We start from the raw sequence: 13,637 nt of genomic DNA on the forward strand, positions 1-13,637 counted from the left end.
CGACAGGTGCATTTAGATTGCAGCAGACATGTTGTGTGTTGTCTGGGTCTCTATGCTGTTACAGGCTGGCTACATCATTACTCTTGGCCTTGCTCTTTATTCATCTCACATATACAGTACTCACTCAGCTTCTCTTTCACCATCCAAAACATTACAAGTGGTGTTCCAATAAGTGACCCAGACAGCAACAAGGCCGGTTTAAACTGAACTCCATGCTCTCTCAAGCAAAAGAGGCCTCGAGACTAAGACCAAGGCACTTAAAGACAAGCCCGTGGCTGGATCGCATATTACCAAACGGGCAAAGGGTTTCAGCCCAGCACAATTCAATTGCTTTCTGACATAAAGTGATTGGCCCATTTCTTTTGTGGATGTGCTGGGGCTCAGGATGAGAGAGTGTGCCGGGGGATGCTGGGAGACTAGAGTCAGTCAATAAGTCTGTGTAAACAGAGAGAGCCCACAGGCAAATGGAATCAGGGCCATAAAGGGGAGAAATCAGTTGGGAAGGGTGTAGGTGGACGTGCTTTCTCCTTTATAACTTTAAGGTCTTCTCTTGCCGGTCTTTCTCTCTCTGAGTCGAGCACAAGGCATCATTCAGGGCCCTGACAGGGAGCTCTAATTACGGTGGCGCTGTAATTACATGTCAGAGCAGGAGGCTGAGCAGGGTGATTGACAGGCTTGCCAAGGCCAGTTCAGTCTTGTCTCCTCGATTTTATGCACTGTGATTTAGCCTCCACAACAATAAAATCGTAATTTGATATAGTTAAAACTGATTCTGGCACTGCATATTAAATTACCTCCCTGCTCAAGGGCACTCCAGGCACGTCGTGTGAAAGTGATAGTTGTGCAATAACAGATATTTCGATCTATTAGCGCCCAATCGTGATGTTGGCTTATCATGGCCTTGTGTGTGGATTGCATTACAAAATGGTGGGCTCGCCGCCCTCCGCACACCGTTGATGATGGTAAATGTTGCCATGGAAATATGAGACTCCTCTCTTCTCAGCACAGCAGTGTCTACACCACTCTCTAAGTCTGTGCCATCTGTGCTCCATTATCATCCATTCCAATCTCTTTCTCTCTCTCTGCACAGCTGTGCTGTCCAAATCAACTACTTCGTTTTTTTTTTTAAGATGGATTTTAAATATCTAATTAACGATAAATACTGAATAGAGAGGGATACGAAATCAAAGAGGAGTTTGTGGTTCTTTGATTACAGACCTTTGTGATGAACATTAGACTAGAGCGGCCATCAGACCAGAGAGCTCTCTGTAATAACAGCTAATGGAACTTCTTGGGCTCTTCATCTTCTTAACATTTTTCGAGGTCTCCCCCTTAAACATCCTCGATTTAGCAGAGACTTGGAAGACGGGCTAAAGGAATTCAAGTGGCGCTTGAGAGTGTGAAAATTGCTGTGCATTATGCTGAAGAATAGTGAGCTGCATAGATATATAATAGTTCAATCTGTATGAAAAGTTTGTGAATTGGAAGAACTGAAAAATTAACGCAGATTATTATTATTTGATTAGATTAGATTATGTGGGTCAATGACATACAATACTGTGCACAAGAAAGAAAAGGGAAAATCTTTCAAATATAAGAAAAAAAACTAGCTTAAAAAACCTGTCAAGTTGTAAAAAAAAAAAAAAAAATACCTTTGGTGTATAGTTTTACATCATAGTTTTTGGGGAGTCACACCACATTATATTTTATATTCTAAACTAACCACAAAAATAAAAATGATTCTTATTTCAGAAATCAATAACATGCTCATCATAGATGACATTCAAGATATTAAAGTCATTTTGTGTCACTGCATTTTTTATGAGCATCACATCACTAAACCATATAATTAATGTTTGATTAGTGAGCTCAAGTACAGAATCTTAAATATTCTTATTCTATTTCATAATATTGCTTTGTTTTAAATAGAAAAATCCTAAAATGTTCTGTTTGTTTCCAGCTTTAAGTCCCGGACTGTCAGTGTGGCCTTTGTAGATAAAGGTGCTGTAGATAATAGAGATTATTTTTTTGTACAAATGGTTTACAAAAGGAAATAGTATTTCTTGCAGATCAATTGATTTGCTTGTAATACAGCAAATTTGTGTGTAGTGTAAATGAGATCTGTAGTCTTTGGAATAATTTAGCATACTGCGCATGGCCAGTTTTTTTTTTCGTTTAATGGCTTCAGATCTGCTCTGTGAGAACACCTAATCTTAAAATGACGTGTGGAGCTTGGATTATCCTCAGATAAACTGGTTTTGCTATTGTCTGACTGGCTCACACTATATAAGCTTTTTAAAGAAGCGTTAATGATAGAAATTCCGCAAGAAGAGAAGCGCTGTGTTTCACTCGTTCAAACAGCAGACACAACAAACAAACAACTGAGGCCGTCTCAAAGGAGCCCAACATGCATGCACAGTCTGCTTGTGACTGACAGATGAGATGTTTAATATTTCTATCAGAAGTTGATTTCCTTTGTGACTACCACCCGCACGAGTGATGTTCCGAAGTTTCAGCTTTTTTATTATCTTCTTTATCTTTTGTCCCACTCCTTCTCTTAGTTTTTTTCTTCTCTGAAGTATACTTTCTCTGCATTTTACCTGTTACATCACCACGTTTATGGATATGTCACTGGTCTGTCTTGTTTTTGATGCCTTGTTTCTGATATCCCTTCCACATCAGTGGCCGTGGTGTTTGGCTTGATGGGATTTGGCATGCCAGGAACCCGTGTGTTTATTCTGATCTACAGGGACATCTTACTGCAGCGGGCCGTCAGGCTATGTGCTGGGCTTTAAATAATAAATGAGCATTTCCTGTGTGAGCCGTGCATGTCATTAAACACCCTAGGGTATCTTTTAGATCTAGAGATGGGCAGAGGGCAGTGAAGCACCACTTCTCTGCCTAGAAAATGGCAGCGTGGGTGTGTGCCACGTGAGAGTCATGCATTTATAGATGCCCTGTGTTGCCGCCAAGTGGATTTGATTCCATCAGATGCAAAATAGGTCATATTTATTTTCCTCTTAGTGGAAGAATTCACTGGGAATTACTGTAATGTGTTTACAATGTGTGGTCCTGGTGTCATTACAAATCAGTTCTAGCATGGAAATTGCAAGTGGAAATTGTGTTTAAATTAGTTTTGTTTTGCCTTTTTTATTTAATTTATTTTGCTCAACTACAGTATGTGTATGTGTATGTGTGTGTGTGTATTCTGTCAAACCTAGGAATACTTTGTGGGATGAAATGAATATGAAAAATGTCTCTAGAACAGGGCTATTCAATTTGGGGCCTGAATACGGGCCGCCAATCATTTTCATCCGGCCTGAGGAAGAGTGCGCAGGTCACACGTACACCGTGAATTGATTTTGCACTAATTTGTTTGTCCACAAGGTGCCAACGCTGGCACAGGCCAGCCGAAAAAGGAAAGGAAGAGATGCAATAACAACAATCTACTGGAGACTGCAACATCAATAGACGGCAGCGCTGACAAGTGCTTGTGTGAGGCACCAAAAGAACCAAATGCAATTCACGATATTGCTTAATTTTGAATTCCCAGAAAATTTTATGTATATTACCCAGTAATAAACATAAATATTTTAATGCAAATGCTGTACTTTGTCCTCAATTTTATGTGCATGTGTGTACATGCATAAAGCTTCATGTGTAGTCTAATGAGGTACCCACTCTTTCATTCTATTGCATCAGGAGGGCAGGAGAATGTTCGGCTCAGATAGATTTAAACTGGTTCAGATTCCTGTGCCCGTTTTTCCACTTGTGTCTAATTAATGGATCCCGCGACTTGCCCTGCATGCACTGTTGTCCCAGTGCTCATTTACACTGACCTCTTAAATCAGTCAATCAATACGATTGTTTGAGCTGGCACAAAGTGAATAATAAAATGGACTATTGCTCAGCTACTTTTCCGGAGGTGGTAGATATTGCAAACAGCTATTTATCTGTGTGCTTTTGCATAATGACAACCTTGTTAATTGACAAAAAGCTTTTCATGTCTCTTGTGTGGTCTTCATGATTTGTGTTCCAACCTGTCATCCCTAATCTCTAATGTGTGTCGCCGTCGAGACCTTGGCTCAGTTTATGTTCCTTTTTATGAATTCAGTCACATTCATAATGTAATGGTTGCGTTTGTTGCCAGTGCGCAGATTCTGCAGACGCAGGGGACAAATAGAATCCTGTGAGACTGACCATGGTGCGAGTAAAACATTTGCCTACAGCATATCTGTCTTTATCTGTTCCGACCCCTCCTTTCTCAGTTGGCGTGTACGTGCTTAAAGAACAAATTTGAATGCGAGTTAAACAAGCATTTGTGCTGGTTAGTTTAGCGGGCGGAGGCATTTAGATGGAGCTGAATAACCCAAGGTCCCAGAGGATCAGGAGGGCCGGTGGAGATGAAAACTGAGCTTTTTCAGTCCGTTGTGTAACATTCACTTTCTCGAATGTATTTTGAGAGTATGCATGCATGTTTGATGTTAGATTGTAGGTTGTGTTTCATGGCAGGGTAGAAGGTGTGCAACCTCCCTCCTATCCATATACATGCATCAATCTCTTTCTAAAAAAACGCTATAATAAAATGTCTCCAGCTGAGCAAACCCTTAGCAACCTCAAGCCGAGTGGCAATGGAGATTGGCTGAGATGAGTCAGGTGATCAGCTTGCAGTCGTACCGTATTTTCCCTCTCTCTCTCCCGCCTCTATCCTTGTGTATCTTTCTCGTTTTCTCTCCTCCCTCTCTTACGCCTTCCCTCCCTCTCTCTCTCTCTCTTCTAGTCTGTAGAAGGCACTCATAGTCTCTCCTGATGCACAGACAATTTATCATCCCTATCTGCTTACCAAAGTAGGATTTCTCCAGTCATCACTTTTGATCTGACAGAGCGGACTTTATTTTACTGGTGTGGGGCTTTTTTATTGCTCTAGGAGCAGGGACGGGGAAATCAGAGAGGGGGAGAGGACAAACTCTCACCAAAACAGAAAAGCAAAGCTGTGTAGAGGAAGCAGACAGTGTAGCCAGGCTGCCATCATGGATGCGAGGTGGCATTGTTCCTCATCCCAGGTAGTCTCTCTTTCTCACGGTCCTTCTCCATCCAGCCATCATCGCATGCAGTCTTTGATGTTGTCATATCCATGCAGTGAAAGAGGCATGCACCATTTGTCTGCAGCGCTCTGCACATAGAGCAAGTGAGAGAGAGAGAGAGAGAGGGGCAGCAGGGAGAGAGTTAAGGTAAAAGAAGGAAAACTTGCAGTGCATTTGTGAGCATGCATGAGGTTGGCATCATTAGTCGCCGATGTCCACATCTGTTGCAGCCAAATTTTCATTTCCAGTCATTCGTGGCATGCACTATTCTTCTCCTCCTTAACTAGACGCTTCCTTTTGTCATCTCGACCGCCCACTTACGCTGTCATTTGTGCCATCCTTTTTTGATCTGCATCTCATTTTATTCTGCCCCTCATTAAAAGTGTGTGAAGATCAAGTGCTCTCCTCCAGTAAAGTTTAGCCCAGAGTGCTGTGAACAGGTGTGTAAATTGTGTTGCGTGTAGTCTGCAGGTTGCCTCCTCTCTTTCCTTGTATAAAATTTAGAGCTTCAGTCTGTAACAGCATGTTCTGTCTGTTGGCTGCGTGTATGATCAGATTTATTTATGCCCACTTGGATGACCTCTGGGATGTTACTTGTAATGGCTACTTGTGACTCATATGTCTTCTTTGTTTATTTTTTAAGTGTTATATTGCTTGTACATAATATAGAAGACCTCAATTGTATTTAACTTAGAGACATTATCTTTTTACAATTTTTTAAAAGCCTTTTCATTTACTCAAGTCAATTTGAATTGCCATTTCCAACCTAATTACTTAAGCATGTTTTTATATTTCTTATTGAAACTTGAAACTAACCAGAAAAAAAAATAGGTGTGAACTAGATTTTATCCTTCTGGAATCGACTGGACAACACAGTTAATGTTATAAACCAGAAAAGAAGCACGACTGAATGCTTTTAGTGAGTTTGTTAAAAAAAAAAAAACTATTCGGCTAATGGTTAACATTATCAAACATTCAATTAATATCTATGAAGACAAAAACTGTTTCTTTGGAATAGAATCCACCAATGTATCATTAACAAGACAAGCAGAAACACGAATTAAAAAATTAAATGTCATTTAGATTTTATGTAACCTTTAATAAGAGAGTAATAATTAGGAGTTATAAATAACCAAGGTATTGTAAAGCTTTTGAATGTGCTGAAATAATCTATTTTCTAAATGAGAATTATTCTTAATTTGATTTTGAAGACCTGCACCGGAAACCATCTTAATTTCTATCTTCTATGAAAGGTCCAGATTCTCTATTACTCATCTCAGTACGACAATAGGTGATGGGAGACGGAATGTGTGTGTGTATGTGTGTGTTTAGCTCTTTTAAATCTTTCACAAGTTGAATCTTACATACAGGATGTCAGTGAGCGCATATATGGAGGCCCTGTGGGCCAGCTCTATATATTCCTGTACACGCTGGCTTTATACAAGCAAGTGTATCTCCATTGTGTTTCCTGCATTTTTTTCTTTTTTCAACTGTTCTTGTTAGAGAATACTGCAGTGCATCAGTGGCCATTTTTTTATTCATTGTATGAGCTCTCAGTATTTTAAAAAACACCACTCTCAGCGAACTGAGGCTGCATTTAGCACCAGGACCTATATCTATGAATATTCAGACTTCATTAGCGGTGCTGCTAAGTTAGCTGGCAGACTTTGATGTTCTTCTGCTTTCTCTCACTCTTACTTTCTCTCACACTGGCTGGAGGAAAGGAATATGGAGAAAAAGATAAAGGAAAAACAGGTAGCGAGAAATCAATGGTTTGCTTTGCAGGTCCCAACTGAGCCACCAAGGCAATTCAGCTTTTATTTCGTATCATTTTGAACAGGCTGAATCTTCATGTCACCATAGCAACAACAACAGACAGCGCACTGTTCTGAGATATTCGTATTCGTGGTGGAGTACTAGCATCTTAAAGACTGAAAGAGAAAGAGATAGAGAGATGGAGGTGAATGTGAGCATCTGAGCCTGGCCATCTCAGATGGGCTGTAAAATTTATAGTTTTTTTTTTTTTTTTGAGTGCAAATGATTACAGAGCAAGGACTTGAGTTATGTGACATATTTTAGATGGAAATTGAGAGAACTGTTAGAGGGTTTTGAGGGTCAGTATTTGCAGACTACAAAATTAAGAGTAAGAGCCTGAATATGACCACAAAATAGTGTTACTGAGCAGTTGGCTGGAACTGCTAGACAATATAGATAATAACATAAAACCTAGGTTGGTTTAGGTAGGGTGGCCATATGCGCCGTTCATACGGGACACGTCCCAGCCAGGATTTTAATAATGCCTAAAATATCCAGGTTTTGGCAATTTGTACTGTGCAGGTTGATCATTGTGTAACATTCATGAGAGCTATAAAGAGCAGAGCAGACGGCTCCTTATGCTTTCGAATCGCTTTCACGTGTTCCTTTTTCATTTGACTTGAAGCATTGTTGCGCACTTAGTTTTTTGGGGGGGATTTGTTATGGGATTTAAATCCTGTCATGATTCAAACTGAAAATAAAGGTCTGAAAGGTTGAAACTAAGTGTTCGAAAACTAAAAAACTTACAAAAAAAAGTTTTGCAAGATCGAAAAATAAGATTTGCAAGCTTGCAAAATGTAAAAAAATAAAAACATCTCTGCAAACATTGTTGTTTTTGAGATTTCCTTCTTCAGAACTGCAACATTTTTTTACGATGTTGCGCAAAGAATTTTTCTGAGTTTCATAATTTGTCAGTGTTCTCCCACTGTATTAGATTGTTTTCCAGGTTTGAAACCTTGTAAATGGTGATCTGAAAACTGGTGTGCGAATGTGTGAAAAAAAGTTTTGAAACTCTGAAAACAGAGTTTTGCAGGCTTGCACAGTGGTAAAAAAAATTAAATCTCTTCAAACATAATTTTGTTTTTGAGTTTTCCTTCTTCAGAAGTGCAACACTCTTTTTAATGGTGTTATGCAATCATTTTTTCAGAGTTTCGAATTTGTCACTGTTCTCCCAGTGTATAGTTTGTTTTCAAGATTTGAAACCTTGTAAATAGTGATCTGAAAATTGGTGTACGAATAGATTACAGTACATTACATTTGCACTCCTATTGCAGACAACTTTTTCAGAGCTGAGTTTACACTCAGTTGCGAGCTTGTGACTCACGTGATTTGTGGCAGCGTTGTCACGCAGCTCTGCTCTGAAACTCTGAATCTCAGACTGAGCGAAAATGAAGCTTCGCAACCTCGCAACTAAAAATAAAAAAAAGCCTGGAGGGAGGGCCTTCTGCTCTTGGCCAATGCTTTGCTTTCTGCTGACGTACAGTCCAATCACAAGTCGTATTTACTGGAAAGGTGGGATTGACCGACTGCTCCGCCAATGACAAAAGCGCACAGGATAGATTTCTGGCCACAAGGCGGTCCCGTCTAGGATGGCGTGCGGTTCGGTTCTAAAATAAGGTTACCGACTTATCGCTGGAATTCACCATACAATTGCCAGTAGCCACTGAGTTTACCACTGATAGGCCGGCGGTGCATCAGTATATACACTCACCTCACTTTCCTCAGATGGCGACTCACTTTCCTCACGCAGCAAACGACTCACTTTCCTCACGCAGTGGACCACTGACTCTCTTTTCATGTAGAGACCGAATATTACAATTAAAGTGACTTCTATAGTGCATCCAAAAGAATATTTAGATATTATATTTAAATATTCAGAAAGGTGTACAGTGTATTTTTTTACTTTCATTAAAATATTTCAGTAAAATTATAAATAATTGTCTATTACAAATTTATGAATGCATGGTTAACTTTTTTCTGCAATCACTATAGGCTATATCTATTGAGACATTTTAAAATCTATATTTTGTAAAAATAATAAAAATAAACCTGAATTATAATGTAAACATCTGTATTTTCATATATTATATAAGTAGTATATATATAACATATAAGTATATATATAACATAAATAAGTAGGCTAATAAATATATAATGTTTAAAACATATGATAAACTATTTGTTCTCCACCACATTACTAAATTGATACTGTGTGTGTGTGAAAGAGAGTGCTTTCTGCATTGAGGATATTCTGTAGTCTCAGACCTTCGTTTGGGTAAATCTTTACTGGATTGTCTGTACTCAATCCTTATCCATCTTCAAGAATCAGCTTAAAACACATCTCTTCCAAATTTATTTGACCCTCTAAATTTAACACTCACTATTCTTAAAATAAAGAATAATATTAAGTTTTCTAATCTTTTGTATTCTATCGGTTTTCTTTTATTATACAATTAACAAAGGCAATAAAAGACCTCTAATAGCTTGCTCTATTCTTTTTATATTCTGTTTTCTTTTTTCTTTATTATATTATTTAAAAGCCTTTGTTACGTGTAAGCTAATTGAGACTTGTTATAGCACTTGTATATCATTGCTCTTTTGTTGTTTTTTATTGCTTCCAATGTCCTCATAGGCTGTTTGTGACGGATTGAGAGAGGATAGAGCTGACATTTTGACTCACCGACTTTGCAAAAACCCAACAAAAACACGTCCTAAGAGTCCAAAAGCATTCACTGCGCAATGAAGCCTGTTAGAATTAATAAATACAGTTAGAATGTCCTTATAGTTTAAGCCATGAAAAAAAAATGTTTTACGTTTTTATATTCATTAAACATTAAGCAATTCTTGAGTATCAGCACATGTGCGCGAGCACAAATGTGCTATTAATTTTGTAGCTACAACAGTGCATAGTAAGGGGCCGTTCACATATCGCGTCTTTTGCGCGCTCAAGCTTGTTATTTCCAATGTAGGCGCGCGGTATGCGCACTCATAATGGAAGCGACGGTGAGACGCGTTCGTTTTTTCTAGGCGCGTCCGCCGTCCGCGCCGCATCGAGTTAAAAACATCTCACCTTTTCAGAATGCTGCAAGCGCACTGCAGGTCATGTGACAAGAACCAACCAATCAGCTTCATCCTTTCCCGTAACAACGTTGAAAGCTCAGCCAAGATGAAGGAATTTTGAAATAAATTTAGTAGCAGAGCTACTGCAAGCGATTTTTAGTGCTGCAAATCCATTTATCCTTTGCTGAAATTTTCGCGTCTTCATGGAGAGAGCAGGTCATGGTTGCTTAGCAACAGCAGATGCCTTAGGAGCGCAACTGCCCGAGCGCTTTGGAAAGAAGGAGTGTTTTGTTCCTTGAATTCATCAGATTTTCAACGATTTAAGTGAGCCAGTGATTCAACAGTCCATTCAAATGGACTCTCTTGTTTCCTTTCTAATAGAATCAGCCATTTTGAACGAAAAGTTTGATTTTAATGATTCAAAAACCATGGTTTTAACCTGTCACCTACTGGCGGTTTTATTGTCATCATTATTTATCCATGACGGGCCTAAACCAGACAAGGTTGCCAGCACTAGCCTACTACCAGCACACACACACACAAAAAAAAAAAACACATTTAGCTAAATATTTACCAAAATTCATAAATTTCAGGCCCCAGAAGGAAAAAAGCTTATAAATAACAGTTCATTTAATAAGGCAATTTTTCAATAAAACCTTTTTAAAAATTATGATTTTGTAATTTGTAATCATTATGTGAAATTAGCTACAAGACCAACCCCACGCCCCCCGAAAAAGAAACTGAGTTGAGGAAAGTGAGTTGTTCGCTGCGTGAGGTGAGTGTGTATACTGATGCACCGCCGGACTATCAGTGGTAAATTCAGTGGATACCGGCAATTGTATGGTGAATTCCAGCGACAAGTCGGTAACCTTTTTTAAATTTTAGGACCGTTTATTTTGCGTATCCTGTGCGCTTTTGTCATTGGCGGAGTAGTCGGTCATCCCACCTTTCCAGTAAATACAACTTGTGATTGAACTGTACGTCAGGAGACAGCAAAGCATTGGCCAAGTTGTGAGCTTGCGAAGCTTCATTTTCGCTCAGTCTGAGTTTCAGAGTTTCAGAGCAGAAAATGCTGCCACAAATCACGTGAGTCGCAAGCTCGCAACTGAGTGGGCGTATCTCCGCAAAGTGGGTGTTGTAAACTCAGCTCTGAAAAAATTGTCTGCAAATGTAATGCAATGTAATAAGTTTCGCCCTTTCGAACCTCAGTTTTCAGTTTTTAAAACTTTTTTTCACCTATTCGCACCCCAGTTTTCAGATCACTATTTACAAGGTTTCAAATCTTGAAAACAAATTATACATTGGGAGAACAGTGACAAATTCCAAATTCGAAACTCTGAAAAAATGATTGCATAACTCCATTAAAAAGAATGTTGCACTTCCGAAAAAGGAAAACTCAAAAACTAAATTGTTTGAAAATATTTAATTTTTTTTACCACTTTGCAAGCCTGCAAAGCTCTGTTTTCAGAGTTTCAAAACTTTTTTTCACACATTCGCACACCAGTTTTCAGATCACCATTTACAAGGTTTCAAACCTGGAAAACAATTTAATACAGTGGGAGAACACTGACAAATTTGAAACAAAAAAAAAAATTCTTTGCCCAACATTAAAAATGTTGCAGTTCTGAAGAAGGAAATCTCAAAAACAACATAATGTTTGCAGAGATATTTTTATTTTTTTTTACATTTTGCAAGCTTGCAAATCTTATTTTTCGATCTTGCAAAACTTTTTTTTGTAAGATTTTGAGTTTTCGAACACTTAGTTTCAACCTTTCAGACCTTTTTTTCAGTTTTAAATCATGGCAGGATTTAAATCCCATAATTTGTGCGCAGCAATGCTTCAAATCAATTGAATGAACAAACACGTGCGCATATTTGCATCGTTTTGATCATTCCCTCTAGATCTCACCTTCTCACACGCAGCCCCACGATTGGTCGATTATGTACAATACATGCATTTTATTTGTCAAACTGCTCTGGATGTTTTAGGAAATATTAAAATCCTGGCCGGGACATGTCCCATATGAATGGCACATATGGCCACCCTAGTTTAGGGTTGGAGAGTTCAGTGGGTCAGATCCACCCACTTCCTGTTCCTGTCTTATCCAGGGCATGTACAGTTGGCTCAGTCAGGTCCTGCGTTTAGTCTGTGTCAGGTCTTACTTTTTAGTTGAGTCTTGCAACTAAGAGGTAATTGGAATGGGCTGAATGGAGGTGGAGCTTGAAAAGTGAGTGTTTTGCGTGTGCATGTGTGTTGAGGTAACTCCTTTCTCATTAGGGCACAGCTGGTTCCCTCAGCGTTCACAGGTGAACCGAGTTCCATCTTCTCTCTCTCCCTCTGCTCTGCCGCCCATTTTGGCTCTGTGTCACATCTCTTATTGTGCCTGTTGGCAGTGCAGTAATTAAGATCAAGCAAAACGGAGTGTGCTACTGTGCACGTGGTGTCTGTGTGTGTGCATAAATTATGCTCTGATAGCACACACAGTCTCTTACATGTCGCACTGTAGTTATTCAGCAGGAGGAAAATGGACAGTCATAATGTAGGCCGCTTCTGTCCCTCTCACCCGCCTCAGCACAGCTGTTGAGTGGGCAGTGGATGGAGAATGGCGATCTCAGGCAGATGGATGCTGAAGGCTCGGTCTTAGTCATACGTGACATTTCTGCAGAAAACAGCCTAACGCTCAAGTGCTTGTGTAACACCACATCTGAGGACTTAGATTCGAGTTTTGACACTTTGCTGTGGGGCAGTGTTTCCAAAAGTGGAAAGAGTGAAAGAGAAGGATGGTTTCAGGCAATCAGCTGTGTGAGAGGAATTCAAATGCAGATCCTAACAAAGGTTTGGGTGGAGCATGTTCATGTAAAGCCTCCAGTTACAATGTCATGTAGTTATTTAGAAGATCCCTGTCTGCTCTATACAATTAGGGCTTGGCGGTATACAAGTTTTTCCATTTTGATCCTATTTTAAATATAAATACATAAAAATATTTTAATCTATTTGGTTTCAATTACTGTTTATATGTGCTGTTTCATAACATTATTGCAACCAAAGAGTTAACTGTGACCAAATAGATTAAAAACGCTTCAATGTAAGATCTACAAATTCAAAACATGAAAAAAAAATCTACTTAAGATAGTCAAGGCATGTTTTCTATAACATGTATTTTAATGCATTCAAAATGCCATTTGAGTATGTCCTTGAAAATTTTTGAGTGAGCACACAAATATGTGAATTCCAGGTTCTGAATTATAGTTGAAAAGGATAGTTTTTACTGGAACAAAATAATTCAAGGAAGGATCTCTAAACTCGTCTAATGACGTGTTATTTAGGAAACATAATTACAATGTCTTTGAAGTTTGGGGTCAGAAAAGAAATGAATACTTTTATTCAGCAAAGATGCACTAAATTGACTAGAAGTGACAGTAAAGATATGTATAATGTTACTAAAGTTACAAATATATATTTTTTTGTTTATTCATCAGAAAACTAAAAAAAAAGTTAAGGAATAAATTAAATTTTAAAATATATGAAAATAGAAAACAGTTATAAATTGTAGTAATATTTCACAATAATACTATTTTACAGTATTTTTTTATCAAATTAATGCAGCCTGGGTTAGAGTAACAGATTCCTTTCAAAAATATTTTTTAATAATATTTCCAACCCCAAACTTTTGAACA

General features: G+C 38.6%; 2 protein-coding genes across 20 annotated transcripts in view; both read left to right on the forward strand.

The window, feature by feature from the left end:
* nrxn1a (neurexin 1a) overlaps positions 1–13,637 on the forward strand; it is a 182,741-nt gene that overhangs the window by 156,448 nt on the left and 12,656 nt on the right. The window lies entirely within an intron of this gene.
* LOC132121496 (phosphatidylinositol-glycan biosynthesis class F protein-like) overlaps positions 1–13,637 on the forward strand; it is a 358,018-nt gene that overhangs the window by 111,827 nt on the left and 232,554 nt on the right. The window lies entirely within an intron of this gene.

Source organism: Carassius carassius, chromosome 39, assembly GCF_963082965.1.
Source record: "Carassius carassius chromosome 39, fCarCar2.1, whole genome shotgun sequence".
In the NCBI taxonomy this organism is placed as follows: Eukaryota; Metazoa; Chordata; class Actinopteri; order Cypriniformes; family Cyprinidae; genus Carassius; species Carassius carassius.